Source organism: Atractosteus spatula, chromosome 6 (assembly GCF_055471065.1).
Source record: "Atractosteus spatula isolate fAtrSpa1 chromosome 6, fAtrSpa1.hap1, whole genome shotgun sequence".
Classification (NCBI taxonomy): Eukaryota; Metazoa; Chordata; class Actinopteri; order Semionotiformes; family Lepisosteidae; genus Atractosteus; species Atractosteus spatula.
In genome coordinates, this window is record NC_142711.1 from 58,773,498 (window position 1) to 58,795,791 (window position 22,294).

General features: G+C 35.3%; 1 protein-coding gene across 1 annotated transcript in view; it reads left to right on the forward strand.

The window, feature by feature from the left end:
- Nucleotides 1-14,156: 14,156 nt before the first annotated feature.
- LOC148833087 (cadherin-10-like) overlaps nucleotides 14,157-22,294 on the forward strand; it is a 47,124-nt gene continuing 38,986 nt past the window's right edge. Inside the window, exon 1 of the mRNA XM_088919362.1 lies at nucleotides 14,157-14,244. The gene's annotated coding sequence lies outside the window, so the exon portion shown is untranslated. The remainder of the gene's footprint in view (nucleotides 14,245-22,294) is intronic.

The window sequence follows — 22,294 nt, forward strand, 5'->3', positions numbered from 1 at the left end:
TATCCCAGAAGCATAGGGTACATGGCAGGACATCACCCTGAACAGGATGCCAGTCTGTCTCTGGGTACACACTATTTAGTCACATCTATTGTCCTAACCAACATGTCTTTGGCAGCAAACTGGAGCAAAGTGAGAAGAAACAGGAAATACATGTACACTTGAACCCAGGAAGCAAGGGCTATATAGTACCAGGACTAAAGAGCAGTGCTATCCACCATGCCACCTTACTGCCCTATGGAACTAAAGATAAATCACAATAATTATTAAGTCTCTTGAGGCTCAGTGATCTTAGTTCAGAAATCTACTTCGTATCTTTGTGTTTCCTAATTAAATTAACATCAGCTCCCATTTTTGACATGGTAGTATAGTCCATTCAGATAAAAATCTTTAAAGTGCCTTACATCATTAAAGTGTACTATTTCTGAATATTTAGCATCATAAGAACACAAAAAGGTTACAAAGGAGTGACAACATTCAGATCATCTAGATTGGTTGCTGGTAGCTAATTGATTCATGGTCCTCATTCACACATGCAAGCTTGTCTTTATTGGATGGCGGACGCAAACCACAGTCTCTGGCAGTCACACCTGAACACAGGGGGAACAATATGAGCTCCACAATGAGTCAGGGTGGCACTCCCGTGCTGCACTATTTGTTTTCATAAACCAAGCACAAAAGTAGATTTACAGCATTTACATTAACCATGTTGGTTTTTACACGTACATGCACAAACCTTTTGAAAGAACCCTTAAATTGTTAATGTCTTAAAAATATAGTATTAATGCTAGACTATTCTCAAGCAGTTCAGGCGTGTGAGATAATTTAAATATCTATTTCAGGCTTTGATATACTGAAGACAAAATATTAAGTTTACTCACATATAGCTTTATTCTTTGGGTTTTGCCAGGGGGTGAGGACACAGGTACTGATATAAGCACATTGGTATTACACTGGTGTGGTTTTCAGTCTGTAAGGGGAATGAGATCTGCAGCACCAGACAGTGCGTTGGCCAGACCATTGAGTTATGCTGTCTGGCAGCATGGCTGAGCAATGAGCTTGTCTGAAAGCTGGGATGGTGAGGTCTGCCAGTGCGGAACAGACAGCATGGTTATGAAAAGCTGACAACTGTCCAGAAGCCAGTCCTGGTCTTCAGGATTACTTAGTTATTATTGTTGTTATTATTATTATTATTATTATTATAATAATTATTATTATTATTATTATAATAATTATTATTATTAAAATATAGGTGTTTCAGATTCATGAAATGCATTGCATTTTATCTACGTGTTGTGATTGGCAATCCATCCAGATGAAAAGTGTGGCTTTCATCAATAACCATGTTTCTTATTTCATGTATTTAAGTTTCTAAGATTTAGATTTCTAAGATTTCCAGGAGAGTCAAAGTTGTTTGCCAACATAGGACATGTGTAGACGTTCTTTCAGTACTGCATGTATAAAAAATGTTTGGTTTATGTATTGTAAATGCGTGTTAACATGTATTTTGGGTCTAATGACAAAGACCTGAGCTAAGATGTGCACATTAGGCCTAGCAATTGTTAGACATGTATAACATACTTCTAGTAGTCTGTAATATTTTTACAGTTTCAGAAGACCAATGGGGCCAGGAACACAACAATCTAGATCTGAATCTTAAAAGTGATATTTGATTATTTTTTTTATCATGTTGACCTTCAAGCATCATGGAAGGCCACTAATAGACAACTTGATTAACTTTAAACTGAATGAATTTCAAAATCATTGTGGTCTTGTTTGCCATTCTCACATTACAAATACATGCAAATGCATTCAAAATCCCACTCCCCAAAGAGCTCCTACCGGACTCTGAAATGAATCAACTTATTTTCCCTCCCTAGATTTTGGGAAGCAGAGAAACAATTCTGAATTCCCTATGGGGACACTAGGCATGATGAACAATTCTGGAACTTGAACCGGAGAGTACAGAAAACAGTGATCTCGTGCTCATCACATATTTATGCTTCTTAAAATGATATATCACTGGGAAATCCCTTATACTTTGTATTACAAATGCATACCATACGTACAAAACATCACTTCAGCATATACCTAAATAATTATGCCGTGCTGATAACATTAAATTCAAAAGGGTACGAAAAAATCAATTCTAAAATACTGTCTTTTTTGTTAGAAAAAAATGATTTTTAAATATCAATGTATAATAAAATCACAAAAATATTAATGCTACAATTTTGCATTATAGAATTACATTTTGTTGCACTTTTCAAAAGACAAGCAAAATTAATTTAACTATCTATGTGACCCGTTGATATTCTCTACTGTTTTGATTAAGGGTAGGTGGAGTGAGTAGTAAAATTAATATGTACCACAATCAGTAGTAAAGATGAATAAAAATAATGTTTTAACAGCATATTGTTGTTCTTTTCTTTGAATACATGGGAGTTGTATCAAACCAACATTGGCATTGAATTCACACAAATCACACATCTAAGAAATTTAAGAACACACAAATAAAACTTCCTAATGGAGTTGTCTTACAATCATGGACTGCACACTTCTTATATCATGGCTGACAAATGCAGTATTACTACTTTGAAATGATTGTAGAAACATGTTATAAAATGTGTTTGTTAATTAAAAATTAACTTCAAATACTACAAACTACAACTACCCTACTAACTACAAAACAAAATGCCAGTTATCTCTGCCTCTCTTTTTCAATTAAAGAGAAATTGCATACTGGAAAACATGGGGATGCCAGTGTCACCCTATCTGCCCCTGCAGAGCAGTGCTTTGTGGCAGACTGGTAATGAAGCACTGTGCTTAAAGGATTGCAGTGTCCTGTGTGTTTCTTGCCCAGGTCACAGTGGAGTTAATTACCCTGGCTTTAACAGTTAGTTTGTACTCCCACTGGGGTTAGCACAGCATACATGAAAAAGCTGGTCCTCAAACTGACTGCCTATGCAGGGGGTAGCTAAAATTAACTTTTATGCTGTTGTTTGAAAATCTATTGTTGCCAAGACTAGAGGTGGCTTCAGGTCTTGCATAAATTCAAGATACGTCTTCCTTCATCTTACTTTACCAATAGAAACAGGAATGTTTTCTTTTTTATTTTGTTGGGATCTGAAGGCAGTATGGACTACACTGGATGATGTCATTTAAATCAATTCATCCTAAAGGGTTATTAACCTTTCTTTCATATATTGTACATCTGGTTGGTCGTTTTTTTTAATAGCCAGCAGAGGAAGCTCTAAAGGTAGTCTAAAGGATTATATGGTAGAGAGAGATGGATTTATCTGCTATAAATACCTGAAACGACTCATAAATGTTTTTAAAATGAAGAAAAGAATATTAAAGTCTGGCTTTGCCAATTCTGCAATAGGAAAGATTTGCCATTTTCATTTCACATGTCAACTCATTCTAAAGACTTGAAATGTAATTTGAGACATCAAAGGTTTGCGAAAGTGTGAAAAATTAGTTTTAGGAGGAAAAACAACTTTATGAACATGGGACCTTTTACAGTTGCTATATGTGCAAATAGCTGGCAGCTGTTCAATGAAGCCTATCGTTGTGTCATAGTATTTTGGGCCATTTAATAGGAACTAGGCTTAAGCAGCCCTGGAATCTTTAGTTTCACTTGCAGTTGTCACTCAATAATCCCTCTGCAAAGTGTAATGCAGTTGGATTAGTGTTGCAACAACCAGATTGCTAAATTATCATCAGAAATGAAGTGAATGCTGGTAATAAGAAAAGCGTTACGTAACATGTAGTTTTTTAAAGCAGTAAATTAGCATGCCACTACAACATCAATGTCCGTATTCAGTGCCTTGAAACTTCAAATCATTACTGCAGAGTACAAGGATTTAATCCTGAAGGCCAGGCAAAGTCCATCTGTGCTGAATTTATGACTAATCCCCCTCTGTGTATGAGGGAATGAGATTGAACACTGCAGAAACTTGACTTTTGTTCTCAGGAGGGAAAGCTAGAGCTAAATTTCTGAAGCACATAGGACTTATCCTGCTCAATCTAAATCACACCCCAAATCCTGTGTGACAGCTGAATTAGATCACCATGCTCAGTCTTTACATTTTTATCTTGCCTCTTAAATAACACAATTATGCTATATGAAATGTGTATATATATATATTTAAAAATGCCCATGTTTCAAATGATTTCTTCCAAAAAAACATTTTTCTTAAAGGTGTGTTTTTGTGTCTCTGGACTTCGAATTAAAACAATACTTTTATTATTTACAAATATATAATGTGACTTTGTGTGGTCCCAGAACAGAAATAGTTCTGTGAAAATACATAAAACATTCCAATTTCTGTGTTCCACTTTCTGAAATCCCATGATGCCTGCAGACCAGGGGCACAAGAGATGGCAGATTAAAAATGTACTCAAAATACGATTTGGCTTTGCTGTGCATCTTGATTTATGATGCGATCAAATGTTGGACTATTTTACATGAGAGAAAAAAGTTAATGTGAGCGTGCTATATCCCTTTCTAAAAACATGATTAGTCCTCACGTTCTTTCTCTGCAGAAGTATCATAAATCTTGCTGTTAGCCCCCTGTTGGCAGACACTTTCATACAATGTGCTGGAAAAACAATTGAAAGCAGTCTTTAAGAGAAAAAAAAAAGCAAAAACAAATCTTCAGAAAATAAAAGGCCAGAAATGTAGAAGAAAAATATAACATTATTTTTTACCTACCTAATACCAGAGGATAAGACTAAAAAGACTTTTCAAATAAAAAATATTGTTGGGATCACTTCACTACTTTCTGCTACAGAACAGCTAATGAAAATAATTTGAAAAGTTTGTTTTCATACAAGCTGGTTAGTTGCTCTTTCATTTGCAGTTTAGCAAGGGAATACACAGGATTTACATAATGTGAAAACAACTAATTTCACTTTATCAGGTGACAACTAACTAAACATACACTTCTGTACAGCTTTTGACTTAACCTTGGGAGATGTTTTTCATTGTTACCTAGCAAACAGGAAGGCGAGGGCTTATTTTTAAAATGTGACTCTTGATGTGAAATTAAACGCTTGATGTGTCCTTCTTTTTTCCTTCATGGCACATTTTGTGAAATTAAAACACCTGCAATACGGCTTTATTGAGGGTTATGTTTCAGAGCCTGCTTCCCTTTTCGTATTTTTTCACCAAATGCAACGTGACAAATTCTATTTAGATGTGTGTCCAATTCATTTTTCCCCCTGCCGTAGCAATGTTGCCCCAAGTCATTTACTATTGCTCTCTTGCTGAGAATGGAGTCACATTCTGTCTGAGAAGTCAGGTTGGTTCCAGTGATTATCTCTGTTCAATGAGCATGCTCAGACTACTTTGCCTGTGGTCAATGGAGTGGAATGGATTCTGCTGGGAATAAGGCTTAACTTCATGTTAATAAACACACAGTGTCAGAATGGCAAGCCAATAAACATCCCGGAGCACTTCCTGTTAATATTTAACACAATGTAGCTAAAATAATGCCCTTAGATTGTTTAATAAACAATATAAGATGAAAGAATGCCCTTATTGTTACTGGATATGTGTTATCTTCACAAGCCTTTGTTGCTTGCAAGCCAACTTACCATTCATTATTGATCAGAGATTATACTTTGAACTAAGCTTTCTTTGAATCCCAAAAAATGCAAAGATGCAGCACTCACTCATAATGGATTTAATGAAATATTCTAAACAAATAAATATCAAGCAAAATGTAGTATTAATAACAATACTGACATCTCCACACATTGCCTTTTATACGGTCTACTGTGGGCAAAACGGCACCACTGTCTCCATCACCGACTCAAACGTTCTGTAGCTCACAGTAGGCAACGATTTTGTGTCTCGGAACAAACATTAAAAAAGAACAAACTTGAACAAACCTAGTCCTGGGTGTCTCCCGTGAATGCAATTCATTTTCATGCAGACAGCGAACTACAGTCATTCTGCTGATGCATGGGGACATTTCTTCCTGAAATGTTTCATGCTGTAGCCTCTGCAGTCTAAAAATGATTTTGAAGCCGAATCAGATGGCTATGACAGTGTACCGAACCCTCTGCCATGTACCCTGTCCTCCACAGAGCTGTTTTCCTTGTTTCTCTGGACTAGTGTGCTAATTGTTAAAGCAGAACATCATTTTCTTGGCCTGCTCTGTCACAGACAAACCACTTTCAAGGCCCCTCAGGACAATTCCGGATCACCCAGACAGCATCTTGTACCTCCAGCAACCTTATTTACTGTATCTCTTGCAGTAAATGCCCAGCCATCTACATTGGAGAAACAGGAAGGAGACTCGGAGACCGTTTCAGAGAACACGTCAGGGCTGTAAAGATTAAAGATCTCTCCAAGCCCATTGTTTCTCATTTCACCTCTGACGGCCACGACCACTCTAATCTCTCCGTCTGTGTTCTCAAAGACGGTTTTCCGAACTCATACATCAGAAAGACCACCGAAACTAAAATTATTCTGCAGCTAGGATCACACCTTCTCCCTTCCCTTAACGACAGACTACTGTTCTTTTAAATTTTCTCCATTCATTGGAAGTTTCATTTCACACCTCTCTGCACCCATTCTGACTTCACACCTCTTGATTGGCCTCTCTTTCTGTCCCCTGCTCCCACCTCTCACTCCTCCTCCCTCCCAACCTTTGTTCTCCTGCTACTTTACCTCTGCCTACTGCCCTGTCTCTCTCACACCTGAAGAAGGCTCCACGGCCGAAACGTTGTGTTCTCTTTCTTCTTTTTTTCAGCATGGAATAAACCTATTACTTGTTCCTTTGCAGCCTACGCATGCTGACGCAGCTCCCCACCTGAACCACTTTCAATCTTGCCAATTGCAACCCAGCTTTGCTCAATGGGGTCCATGTTGCTATCTCTCACATTTCTTGATTTGAGATTAGTTGTGATCCCAACAAACAATTCTACTCAATCAACAAATCTATAACTTACAGCCTACTCATCATTTAAAATGTAAATAACTTTACGAATGTGACCAATGAACTGTTGATATAAAACCTAGACTGTCATGTTTTTATTGTTTCAGAACTTTATAATATGCTACAGCAGCCATTTAGACTTTATTGATACTGTATATTTATGCATAAATATTGTGTATGTTTTATGCCAAGTCAAAGTGCAAGTAAAAATATGTACATAATGCAGTTGTAGTAGTGTCACCCACAAAAGAGAAATATAAAGGTTATAATGTACATTCCATTCAGGGCAATATAATGAATTTTAATCTCCATTTAGGAGATTGCTAGCCCCTTTGAAGTTTGTAAGGAAACTGCAATATAAAGATTGAAAACGCTGGCGTGCCCACTTAATCAATACAGTGCAGAAGCAGATAAGCTTCCACTGTAATATGAATCCTAGAGATATGAAAGGGGAAACCAGTAGGAACTTATTAACCCACAAGATACACCACAGGAATATTTGTTTATTGATATTGATATTGATTTGATATTGAATCAACCTGGATTCAAATGTGTAATTTTTTTTAAGTATTAACAAAGAAAGCCATAGTTCTTTCCAGGCAGGATTGCATCCACATTCATATTTAAAATTTTAATAAATAAGTATAACATTTACAATGTTGAAAATTAATCAGAACATAATAAATAACGTATAATGGCAAGAACAGCATTATTTCTAATTGTGATGATTTCTGGTGATCTGCACCTGATGCTAGATAATTAGATCGTAGAACTAAGGAAGCACTTACTTTTCCACACAAAGATATTAAATCCTGGCTGATTTTTTTAAATAATGAAATAATATAATTTCTGTGTGTTGTTTGTCAAAGGAGGTTAGTTTTATCTACTATTACGACTTGTTGAGAACTACGCAAAGGTCAAATATGTCAAACCATAAAATCTTAAGGGGGTGTACTTACTTTTCATCACACACAACAAAGTTCACATCTGTCCTCTCAAAGCTTTCCCTGACTTCAGATACCATAATTACACAGCTTTAGTGATCTTGAAACCAACATATGTCCTTTGTGGGGAATTCTCACTAAAGGATGCATTGTTTTCTGTTGTGAATCCATTTATGCAGTTTGTTCTATGCAGTATACTGAACATTTTGCTTTTAAAACACAGGTACATTGATAACGTTTTCATGTGTTTAAGCAAATGAGTTGCTAATGTAAATATTTAACTTAAAAGAAATATTTCATTTAACCATATGCAATTATTTAAAAAAAATAAAAAACATTTAAGAATTTTATATTCAGATTTGTATGGAAAAATAGCTTTGTGGAAAAATGGATGAGTATTTTACTGAAAGACATACCGTACCACTATCAACCATAAAGTCTTCATTAAAGTGAGTGAAAAGTGAGTGATTAAATTACTTTTAAATAGACTTGGACAGTCCTTACAAATAGGAAACACCCAAAATCAATTACATTACCTCACAATAATTATATTACATTTCAGATAATTAACTGTAGCTGATATCTATAAAAATAATTGTGAAAAGATTATCTAGTTCTTGAATTGTCCCCAATTCAACCCTAAGTCTGTGATTTCTTTAAAGTATCCAGTAACCAATCAACATTTATAGGTGATATGTTTCTTATGTGTATACTAAGATTTTGGTTTGCATTTGAACACTATACAGCCAATACGTGTTAAGTGAAAATGACACAAAAGTAAATGTGACCTTGTATGAGTACTCTACTGCAAGATTGGTCTTACTTCTTGGAGTAGAGGTAAGTGATGCAGACAGATTAATTTACAGAATCATTGACGTTCCTTTTCTGTAGTACCACTTAACAATTTTACAGTCTCTCAAAGGAAAGGTAAAGTACTGCAGGAAACTAAGCCTCACTTCCAGTTGGTATTAAAAAGTTAATCTCATAAGATAGAAGAAACTATCTTCACGTAAGATAAGTTATAGAAGGTTATTTGCCATTTTAAAGAAATTAATCAATTTCATCAAGTCTGGATACAGAGACTTCAAATAAAAACGTAAACGTTCGTGAACCCCCTTTAGGCTGGTCCGTATTCTCGTATATTTTACAACTATAATGTAATTAATCTTCATGAACGTCTTAATAAAAAATTAAGATAACCTAATTAAACATATAACACAAAGAAACAGATTAGATTAGACCACTGTGGTGCTACCCTTAGACTCAGTAACTGGTAGTACCAGAGTGAGCAGGAATTATTTCAACTAGACATTTCCTGTAACTGTTTTCCAGTCTCTCACATTGGCCGTTAAGTATTTTTGGCCCACTCTTCCTTACAGAACAGTTTGAAGTCCATGACATTTTGATAAAAGCCGAGATAAGAGCATCTCGCATCAAGCATTGCAGTACGTTTAAGTCTTGACCACGCAAAAAACAGAAAAATGTATTCCTATTCAGCCATTCTGTTGTAGATCTGCTTGAATGTTGCTGCATTGTCTTTCTTCCTGTCCCATTTTTGATTTGGCTTCAGCTAACGAATCGATAGCTGGACATTCTCCTTTAGAATATGCTGACACAACAACAAATTCATGATACACCAAGAATGGCAAACCTTCATGAGACTCCGTCCTACTACGATGCCTGATGGTGGGATGAGAATCATTTGATACCAGGCAGTGTTTGTTTTTTGCCACACAATAAGTTTCAACAAGATTTAACTTTCGATTTGTCTTTTCAAAGAACATATTTCCAGCAGTCTTGTGGATCATCTGTCTATTGTTTTGGAACTTGAGATGGGAAGCGATGTTTATAGAGAGCATCTTCTAGCTATCTTCCCATGAAAAGTACTCAGTCTTTTCCTCATGATTGAGGCATTAACACTGACATTACACACAGAGAGATATTACTCTAGTGTTTTCTTTGACTGCCTGAATGAAAGTTCAGGTACCTGTAGCTCTTCAGGAGATATTAGTGGGATGACCCATTCTATCTGACAGTAATGGATATTGCACCAAACGTCCCCTAAAATCTCTTGGTTTTGCCATGACATTTTTCCCCTAACCTGTATTAAATGTTGAAGACCAAACTCACAAAGTTACTGAACATTATATAAGCCATGACAACCCAAACTCAGATTGAAATTGGGAGTTCACATACCTTTCCCCAGCACTGCACATATTAATCTACAATAAGATAAAGATTAAATTGACCCCATCAATCATTTTAAAATGTTCAGTTTCCCCTCTATTTTACTGGTTCTGGGATATAGAAATTCATTTTTTCTTTTTATCATATCCTTATATAAAAAAAATCTTTCTGTCCTTAGAATAGTTAACTACTGTGTCTTATCTTATCTGGATACTTGGTAATGAAGGAATGTCCTTTTCACAACCTCACCTGAGTATAAAAATAATACTATTTTAACATCTCCCAGTTCTAATAATCTGTATGTCATCACACATTTGCCCCTTGTGGGATACATACAAAACAATTTAAATAATATCATCATCTTAATAATAACCATAATTCATCTTTTTGAGCAGAAATATTGTCAGAAATATTTGAATAGAAGATTTTTTATTTTTATGATTTTGTAATATATACAACTTGGAAAAAACATGCTACAGTCCTATCTTGTCGAGAAATGTATTTTTTCCACTATAAATGTTAAATATGTACTGCATATGAACAAGTAAAGGTTTCTTCCATGCTGAAAAGAGAAGAAAAGAAACACAATGTTTTGGCTGTGAAGCCTTCTTCAGGTGTCGGTATATGTACTGCAGATACTGTAAAAATACAATATATAAATTGCTGTAGTTTTCTCAACAGTTTTTTTTTTTGCAAATTTGTACAGAATTTATTTAAAATGATAAACATGTTAGGACAGCAGTATGAAAAGAAATATAAAAAGGTTCTTGATAGGCAATTTGAAGCATGCATCACTAGCCAAACAATAAAGTGAGACAGGAAACACAGCGCTGAGTTGACTTAACAGCACTTGTAAAACCACTCTGTGTAGACTATTAAAAGTTGAACAATGGAAGCATCCGTAAAAATCCTAATTGTGTGTCTGTCAATCACGTTGAATGGTTTTAAACCATTATTTAAATCCAAATGGACACATAACTGTTTATTCAGTGAAATGTGGAAAGTGAGCCTCGACAATCTGCTATAAATATGGAAGAAAGTTCATAAAAACCATCCTCAGCAAATTATTTCCCAACATAGTGTGTAGTCGAAGACCAATCACGCCTCACCCCAAGTGGTGTCTGCAATGAGCAGAACAAATACCGTAGCACATTCCTACCTTTCTTGGCTATTCACAGATCTCACATAGGGGCACACTTGCAGAGCAACCACAGAAAAAAGGCCAGGGTATAATAACTTTAATGACCACTACAAACCATTAAGAATGTAAGAACAATCCTCTAACAGCCCTTGCCAATTTCTTCCATTATATTCCCTTTCTGGGACTCCTTAACATAAGATTTAGTCCAGGGATGGGCTCCATGCAGTTCTTCAGACTACGATTATTCTTCTCATCCACACAATGCATAAGCATGCTGCATGAACAGTATATTAGCTACTTTTTATGTATACAATGTATACCGAGAATCCAACGAAACATATCACTATATGCATTTGTTTTTAGAAAAATGCACTACGTAGGCGATTTAATATAGATAGAATGTTTTATACATCATTTTGATTAATTGATCATTTGTGACTGACCGCAATACACTCGAGTGACTTTGACTGTTGCATAAGCAATAAATCACCTCATTCATGAGAGAGTGAATTGGACACAGGTGATGAAGTGATTTAATCTGTTGAATGTCAAGCCGGGTGAAAATCAAGAAACAAAAACAAAGAAACCAATATGCCTTGCTTATTAGAACAACACCTTTGTGCCATTAGTATATTGGAGGCTGGACTACATCGCTTCAGGTGCACTTGCTAGCAGTAGTGCTGAGTGTAATTTAGGAATGAGTCAAGCAGATTTTCTATAGACCACCCTTATGGATGGATATCAGTGAGTGTGATGCAGACAGGCAGAACATAATGCTAACTGCTGTGTACAACAGACAAATTGAAAGGGAGATCTAAGTGTGATAGTCTGGGCAAGACTGACTAGTCATTACTGAACTCTACTTGAAGTAATTGATGGCAACCTGACTATGCTATAATGATCAAGTCCTAAAAACTTCACTTGCTGTCTATCCTGATGTGACAACATTCCATTAGAAAAATACAGGTCCTCATGCTTCGCATGTAACAAAGGTTTTCTCATGAGATGACAATGTGGTAGTTTTGCTGTGCTATGTACCTGCTACAAAAAAGATTTTGTCATTTTCCTAAAAATAACTTTGTGAATTTGTTGCAGCTCTTAGTGATGCCTCTCTTTATTCTCAGTATCCAGTATAGTATGTATTACTGGATATTTGAATATAAGCACTCATTATTCCACACTGCTAGAAAGCAGAACAGTGCAAATGTATTTTTAATTGCATTTCACATATACTGTGTACTTAATGTTATTAGTCATGAACAGCTCTTTTGACCTTTTTAGGGCTCCTCAGCAGGGCGAGGGTAACCAGTGAACCTGTGAAAAGAATTTCTGTTACCTCAAAAGTGAGTGTAATTATCAGAAATATTTCTTGAAAACATATGTACTGCACATGATAAAATTATTGTACGTGGACATCCATTAAATAAAGTCAGTTGTGTGTTTTACCTGTTTGTTACATACAGTACATAAACAGTATAAGACGCTCCTACTGTATCAATAGAAAATGTCTTAAATGCATATACTGTAGATCTGATAGACAGCTGGCTTCTACAGGTGTTTTTATTCGGACATTTGCCTGCTAGTAATGGTGTGTTACCTCCAGTTAATGATCTACACAGAGGACTAAAAGAGGATTTTATCTGGATCTTCAGAATCATAGAAGTGTTTACAAAGGTAACCCAAATTACTGTTCCAAACTTGAAAACGGGTAAATTTAGAACTAAAAATAGGAGGCACTTCTAAAAATGAAAATGTTGTGTCTGGAATAAAGTACTGTAGGTGGTCAGTTGCTGAAACCAATTAATGCAATCCTTTGAGAAATGATTGTGATTCTGAGATAACTAGGCTGTTAACAGCAACTGAACAAACAAATAAAGAAGGGACAAGTGATCTTTTCTTTCTTTCCTTATCATTTATACAGATAATCATTTTAAATAAATCACCAGTCTGAACAGTCACAGAGAGCTCTTCTAAAGACAATGAATGCACATGCCCATCCATTAAATAAAGTCACATGGTGTTATTATTTATTTCGTTTCAACGATTTCCTTTTATTAAAGAAAGTTCGGTAGAGCTTAAATAAATAAATAAAAAGCCACACATTTAAGTATACAACATAATTATACTGTATGTAGGATACACACACTGGCAAGGGTATGCTCTGAGCGTAATTTCACTTTTATTTGTCATTCTTTTAACAAACTTTAACACATATTAGTCCGAGAAGGCGGTAGTCAAAATGTTCTAGTAAATTATTTTAAAGTAATTAACGTACTTTGTATGTTTGTATGAAGAACCTAATTACATTCAAGAACGATTTTTGATTAAAAAATCCAATCTGAGCACCTCAGCTTCTAACTTAAATAATGTAATATTAAACTGAGCAACTAGAAAAGCATGCACCCAAAACGAAACACAAATCTACATGCTATCCGTGTAAGTATTGAAATGTGCGAGTATGGTTCTTGAAATTTAATCAATCACCTCTGTTAGTGAGTGGGGGGTGGGGGTAGGGGCAATGGCTACGCCTTATTAAAAAAATGATTTACTAGTTGGACGACCGTATCGCCCTCTTATTATCAGTCGGCAGAGATTAGAACCGACTGGATTTGCCTTCAGAGATCAAACATCAGAGAGGATATCTGTCACACGAACGTCTTTCGTACAAAACTGTCCTCTGCCCCAACTCCCACAGTATTCACATGGAAATGTCTTACTGGAATATCCAACCTTTCCGCAGACTCTGACCTCCTCATTCTCAATTCTGTAGCTCCATCACCAGCACTTCGCGGTGTGAGGGTGCTTTTTTTTGCGGGGACTCTGAATGGCAGCCAATCAGAAACACAGATCTCTCCGCTCCAGCCTTTCTGCTTTTCAGAGCTAAAAAGTGATGCAGAGAGACAGCTAGGGAGCAGACTGCAAGGCTTTCGATAAAGGCTCAGTGTAACTGCTGCAGTGAAAGGATACACATCACTTTACTTGTCACCGTTTTTCTTATAGGAATTTGAACTGTTTTGAGTGTAAGGTAAGGGCGCTTTCATATTAACTTTTCTTTCTATTTGAGACAGTGAAAAATAACACGAGGTTATCTCAAGACACTGTTATTTATATACTATCACGGTCCCTGGTATTAAGGCTACAGTTCTATAAATTAACAAAAGAAATGAATTATGGACCTGTTTTCTACATGCCTGATTCAGGAACAATAAAAGGAACTTTACGTAAATTTGACAATACACATTATGTGAAGTTTATTCAAGTTTTTTTCTTTATTTTGTTCTCTTTCGTCGTAGTTTCATCCTCTTTATAGTTTTTTTTAAGATAACTGTTTGAAACCTTGCAGTGTGCTGTTGACAAAATGCCCCCAATCCGGTTGTTTTCCAATCGTCTTAATTGTTTGTCGTTTAAATTTCTCACAATTACCCAGTGGATTGCTTTCAGCAACATTCATTTGTTGTCAATATGTAATAATCAGGTAAATATTGTTAAAACATTAATAAACTCACAATTTAGGCCACCAAAGATAAGCATGGTAAAACCACTATTATAAAAACGTATAAAGTAATACATTAGGAATAAACTGGTCCAACATTAAAACTGACGGGGACTTTTTCAAGCCTGCTACTAGTTATTTTACACTACGTTAAAATGTAAACATGTGGACAGATGAATGTGGTAACCTACAGATAAGCTGATAACATCTAGGAAAGTTAGCATTCTAGAGTTAATTGCTAAGGGTTTCTCAAGACATATGTTAGCATTCCGCAAACGTGCATTATTCACTGAGTAAGCTATACAACTATATATTTACTTACTAACTTTCACGTTAATATTATATTAACCTAGATGGTACGCTTGTAGACGAGTAGTGATAGCTGTAACTACATTAAACTACCGATCGAAGGATATACTACAGCAGTTTTGTATGCTATCGGGTGGGTGCCTGTCTGTGGAATTGGTGGCGAGCAGCGACTACAATGCGTTACTGTGCTGCAGTCACCCTGAACACGGGGGAAAGGCCACTCGGAATTCATTTCTGAACTTAGTTTTTATAAGTATGCTAATGGTGTTCAGTTAATAATGGAGACCTACAGCTTCGAAGCAGATTAGAACTCTTTCTAATAGGAATGAGGCGGCTATCCAATCTTTAGGGAAAAAAAGAACAGGGCTTGGTGACATCATTTTCATGAATGAAACCCATGGCTACTGCAATAAAATCCATATTTTAGCTAGAGTTAATGCAGTTCTTTGTTGTGGTGGAAGTGGATGAAGAGACATACTGTAGCTTTCGATCCGTTTGTATCCAGAACAGTTAATGTGGGCATTCTACTGTGTCCAACACGACTGATCGTTATGTAGGCTTGTTTGCTTGGTTGACTGGAAACTAGGTGTACCTCCAGAATCTTGGCCAACTGATGGACACCTCATATTCCTACTTAGACATCTTGCAACTACTGGCACGGGGCATTTATAGTACTGTAGGTCTGTCAGAAGAAAAGGCTGTCGCGGTGAGAGTTAAGTACCAAACCTAACTCTCAGTATGAGTGTAACTTTTTCACCTGTCGTCTATTTGTGTCAGTGGGAGGGGAAAATACAGTGTACTACACTGAAATACAGAGAAATACTGTATCTGGGTGGCCGGTCGGAGATTACCCGTCATGTTTCGGAGAATCCAGCCTATTCCTTAACACTGTCTGACCATACGATACAGCTTTTTAGCATACATCCTACATTTATAAGAATTAAGTATGAAATGGGTGTATGTATTAAATTTAATCTTTTTAAGTCTACGCATTTTTAGAATAATAGGGCATTTCAGAAATGATCGTTGGTTCATCCTATTCAGTAAAGATTAAATTATATTGAAAACAGCAAATATTAATTATAGTCCACAGTAAAAGTATTTTATTTGTATACTGTAAACACTTAAAGTAACTTGTGTCATTTGATGACTATATGTCTACAGTTATAATAGATCACTAATTCAAATTGAAAAGACGTGAAACGCACAATGCGACCTAAATGGGATTAAAAAACGATAATGTTATCAATTAAAAATCTGATATATGTTAAATGTGATGTCCTACCTAAATTATAATTTACCAAAAACGAGCAATATACGGATAACATGGTTTGAGGATTTTTAATGTTTCACGTTTAGAGGTTGAAGGGTTCTAACAAATCACTTACCATGCAGTGAACACAGCAAATGTGTAATATTGAACAAATATATCGATAGCAGTATGCTTTCAGGGTTTAGAAAAAACTACTTTTTTGCGCCGACAAAAGAATAAAGTGTGCCACCTACATTTTAAGACTTCAGACCTACCTGATATCACTTGTAACAGACTGTGTACAGTATCATTTTTTTTTGCATATTTAGAAAGTAAACTCTGCAGACTAAGTCTTTATAATCTGGGTAATAAAGTTGTGTTACATGAAATGTGCCGGAACATTAGTCTTGAGCCAATGACTTAATAAAATTTTGCTGCAAATTACTTTTGACAGAAAAAAGAAATGTTCTCTGGTTGTGAAGAATGGTGACTGGAGAAAGGCGGGTTGCCCCATATTTCAGTTGGCTAAAAAAAGTTGGCTTTTTTTTCATGGTTTCCTCTACTTCGGATTAAGAAACTGATTTAAATAGAAATCCAAATAATTAATAGGTGAAATCCGAACACCACTTCTTTTTCTGTTTACATCCATCCTTTCTATAACTGTAAGACGTAATCGAAAAACAATACTTTGCGTTTTTAAATGGAATTCCCAATAGCCACCTTTTCCTTGACTTGTTGATTGTACTGTTACTTGTGTTTGACTAATGGTGAAGAAACCATCCTAGGTGTTAACGACAAGAGAAAGACGGTTACAAACGAGAGGCCGTGTGACCCATCTAACCACACCACCCTCATGCATGAACACATTTTAAGGGTAATACATATATCTACGAGTGAACTGCAACAAAAAAGTAGATTTCAGCCTCACGGGGTTTAATGAGGTCCTATCACCGAATTTCTAAGAAGCGGAACTTAATGTGCGCTTTTTTTAAAAAAAGCGTGTGTAACGTATAGAGTTTACTACAGAAATGTCCCATGTTGGGTTTTTTTCAGCAACTACGAAACTATCATGCAACAACTACGAGAAGTTTTTATAAAAGTAGACACCTGTCTGATTCCTCAAAAACGGACACAGAAATCCACCTTAACCCACGAAACAAGTTTCTTTCAGTGCGCAAGAGCACTGCTGAACGAAAAATGCACTGTTAAAAAAATCTCTAAGGAATATTAATACAGTCCATATCATAGTTCACATTTAAGCTGCTGTATATATTAAAAACTGTAATGAGTGTAACACAGTGGAAGCAATTGTCTAAGCCGTTTTCAATCATAGGTTAATGTTAAAAACATTACCATTAATGTCATCGTCTAATGAACCAGGTGCTTTTCAAAAGGTTTACTTATAAAAAGCAAGAAACAATAACACAATTTGCACTTGAATTCGTTTGACATCATCTTTAATGAAACTTGATCGGTTCATTACTTTAAAACTATACATATATTTAGCATTGTTAATGTTTGAAATGTATTTTTCTACTTGATTTTGGATGTGAGAGAAGTAGTGTACTCCCTCTTGTGGACGCAAAAGAAATTGCAATTGTTAGGAGTAAGCAGATATAAATGAGAAATGTACTGTACAGTAAGTGAATGCGGACCCGCATGGGTTGCAATTTGTGATTGTGTTTATGATAAATAATAATCAGTATGTCATTTGTCAAACATTAAATTTTTTACATGATCAGGAAAAACGTATGTATCTTTATACGTCTAAATGTCCTGTATCATCCTTTCAATGGTAAAAGAATTTAATGAATACTTTTAGGTGGCACTGTGGTATCTTAAATTGTAAAACCTGCTAGACTTTAAAGCTCTCATTTCCTAATGTGTTATACATATATTGTGATGCTTTACATTTAAATGTACTTTATGCAAGTATGAAGCCTTTACATTTTCATTGTGTAAAATGAGCAATGTGCTATCTGAAACATTAACATAAACATGTATTCAAGTTTTTTCTTAAGTATAATAAATATTTGTTACTAAACGTAAATAAACATAATGAAAAAAGTTTTAAAAGACTTCATTGCTATATTTAATTGTCAGGTTCATGACAATCAATTAAATTAATCAATAAAAGGAGATATCAAATTTGATGCAATGCTGATATATAAAAATAAAAACTTTCTAACCCAAATACAGTACATGTTTATCATACCTCCCCAACTATGCTTTTTGTATACGTAAGATTTTATCAACCTCCTTTGCTTCTATTTTAAGTTATACTTTATTATTACAGACACAGAATTAATGAAAGGTTAATTTTTCATGTAATTAATGAAAGAGCTTTTTAAATAATTTAAGGCTTTGCGGTATGGATGTCTGTGCAGTATGGATCTTTTTTTCATTTTATCTGTGATATAAAATATATTTTATTAAAATTAAAAGTTCAGTTAGACTAACAATTCATAGATACGCATGCTCCATTTAGATTATTTTAAATTTCAGTACAGTCACAATTCTACAAATGTTCAATATCATTTTAGAATCTTGCTCAACTAAATCTGGAATTTGTCATACTCTTACACTTGTTGAGCTTTGGAAGTATTGAGCAAAGAAGTAAGAAATTGCTTGTCCATTTTTACCAAGGGGGGATTTTTGGCAGATCAAATCCCAGAATGTACTTTTGCCAGGACGCCAGAGTTAACGCCCACACTCTTACAGTGTCATGGGATTTTGAAACACTTAGCATTGAGGAACTCAGTTTAATGTCGCCTCCTTTCATGATGATATTTGCACCAGATGTTGTTACTTCAAGCATGGCTTTTATGATACTGTTGTTTGAGTAGCCAATTAACTTTATAAGCACAAACTGTGTTTATGTGTTATGTGTCTGTATGAATGGAGACTGCTAGAGAAGATCAGCAGTATGAGATGATAAGTACACATCCTTGTCCCAAAGGCTTTGCCATCTAAAACTGTCAGCTGAAGAGGGCAGCTGTGATCTTGATGTTGGTTGATGGAAGAAAGAAAAAGCAAAGCTTTTTGTAAAATACGTCAGAAATTAATGGCCCAAGCAATAGCATCTGATATAACACCATCTTCTAGATAACTGTAACATCCTGGGGTTTGTGCAAGGTTAATGTGTAAGGTTATCCTCAGTGTTACTAGTAGTTGAAGTGAAACTAAACAAGGTGGAAGCCTTGACAGTGCCAGATACATGAACCCCTACTACAATCATGTTCATTACTGTTCAAAACTTACCAATTATTTCAAAGGGTCAGCCTACATGCTGGTTAGTCATTCGACCAATGCCATAAGTCACTATTTGGGCTATATGCTAAAACTAATTAGTGTTACTGTACATTTGCAAAGAGGTGAGCAATCTAGGTTTATCTTTTCAATAAATCATTACTATGCAAGTGACCCAGAGGCTATAGTGACTAGGAGTAGATAATGCAGTACTATGTTAGAATAGTGGCATGCATTCGAAAGGGATACCACATGAGTAATAGCTAAATATTGTATGTATTGTATTGGTGATGATTGCATACATAATATCCAACCTTACTCTCACCCTAACCCAGGTCCAAACCTTGCCCCTGTACAAGTGCTCAAAATCAGAAGCAGTTCACAACATATTCGGGTGTTGTTCCTCTAGTATTTATAATTAACTAAAAACTATTTTGATACCTCAACAATAAGTCTTATTTTGTGCTAATCCTGATTTCCTATTCTAGGAAAATAAGTGTGAGACGGGTCTTTTTTATTGTTATGGTTTTGAAAGACTTGATTGTTTTTTTTTATTTTGTTTTTAGTGAAGGAATTGCTGACATATGTGCAGTTTTAAATTCAGAATCCTGAATAATTAAATTGTACCAGATATGGCCGGAAATTGCAAAGGGTAGAGTTCTTATCACAGAGGAAAATACACTCCACTATGTTATAAGCCAGATATTTCAATAAACAATGAAACATTGTTAAATATACAGAGACCAAGGCACATCAAGATGCAATACAGAGACTTCAGCACTAATAAAAAGCATGCCATGTACCACAATAATGCTTGCGTTGTCTGATATGCTCTTGGTGCATAGTGTAACTTATAACAAGATGTAAAGGTCATAACATCACATCCAAAAGCAGCTCTTCATTGTTCTGTGTCACACTTTTTTGACAAATAGACACATAAGCCTGGAAGATCTCCCAATTACATTTTGACACCACTGTCAGTCAAGCTAAAAGGCAGCCCTTGTCAAAGGAGCCCAATAATATCTTAATGTACAAGCACATTGCTTAAAACTCACTTTTGACAGATACAAAGAATAGCTGGAGAAAACACTAATTGAGCTTTTGAAAAGAAGGAGATCAAAATATACTACCCAGTAAAAGAAGTTTGGAAAGGCCAAGCTTTTATAAAAGTAGTGTTTGTAAATTAAAATCGAAATGATCTTTTAAGAGAAGTAATATTAATTAGCTCTGCCAACTTCAGGAAACAGAACCATCTAATTAATATCGCTAATTAATATTGGTTTCTGTAATTTATATTAGTTTCGCTTTAAAGAAAGATGACTATATATTATATAGTATCCTCCAAAAGTATTGGGGCAGCAAAGTGAACTTAGTTTTGCTTGAAAGTCAAGCAATTGGTGTTTGTGATCATGAGATTAATATAATTGATGTTTGTCCATTCATAAATCTAATCATTTTAAAGAGCAAAAACATACTTTGTGATCAACACAGTGATTTCTAGTGACCATAAGTATTGGGACACATTTATTTTTTTAATATATGTATTCAATAAACAGAGCAACATTAAGCAGAATTAGTAAAGAACAGAGTAATTAAGTTGCCAGGTGTCTATTGTGATGTTGTCATGTTGTGGTGGAAATTGGTGCATTCCTGACTAACAACCTGGCTCAAACTGATTTGAACTCTTGAGTTCAATAAATAGAGCTTATAATTACACCAGCCTCCCGTTTTTGAAACTTAAGCTGCACATGTGAAAAATAAGAAGAACAAATTACCCGTTTTCTATCAGAGAATGGGTATTGATTCTACTCATGCAGCATTAAGTGCATCAAGAACTGTGGCGGCTAAACTTGCTCAACTGTCCTGTGTAGACAGATTCAGTGAAATTAGAAACTATGTGATCAATCATGAATTAGAAGCAATCCTTGAAAGAAGGGGTTGGTGAATCCCATGGAAATGCTCAGTTTGATATTATGTTTAAGTTTCTATCCCCTAGAAAAATCAATTACATTAAGTCTCCTGCTCAAATAACTGTGGTCACCTTTACTCTGTTGCAGGGTTTTCTTGACACAGCAGGGCTTGCGCAAGGAATATATCATTTAAAAATTGTACTATTAGGAAAAAAGGTAGATGCTATCAGAATGAGGTTAGTATAGGTTACTATTGCAGTAATCTATTCCATAAATAACACAGCTCATTTAAGCTTCAGTGTTGTTCTTAACTTATTTTAAATGACATCATGACACATGACTTTTTCAGCCACCCATTTTGCCAAGCAATGGATTTTCGATTTTCTCCTTTATTAGCTTCTTGTTTCTAGAAACAAAATATTCTTTGTGAAGATGTTTCTCCCTTTTGGGTATGTATTTGTCTTAGTATTTGTTTTAGTGTCTTATCACTAAATGGTTTTGAGGTCTTAATATTTAACTTAAAACAAGAGACAGTTATTTTGTTTGCTATTAAACATCCAGGGGTTTTGTTGATGATCTTGTGCATGTAAAAGCGTTTAAACTGAAGGGCATTTGCTTTTCAAGTTAATTGCTCTATCCCCGTCTCACTTTAAAACTCCTTTAACAGGAATTCATTTTGTAGCAGTCCTGTGAAAACTGATCTTGATGACACTATGAAAAAAAGGTGCTAAAGCTGGTTTATCATTCCATATCACAGGTGTCAGTTTTTTGTATTTTGTAGTTGGAAACAGAGACATATTGACACAGTGTCATCATCATGTCTAGCCTTGCACCATGTAACCCATTGAAGCATTGGTACAGT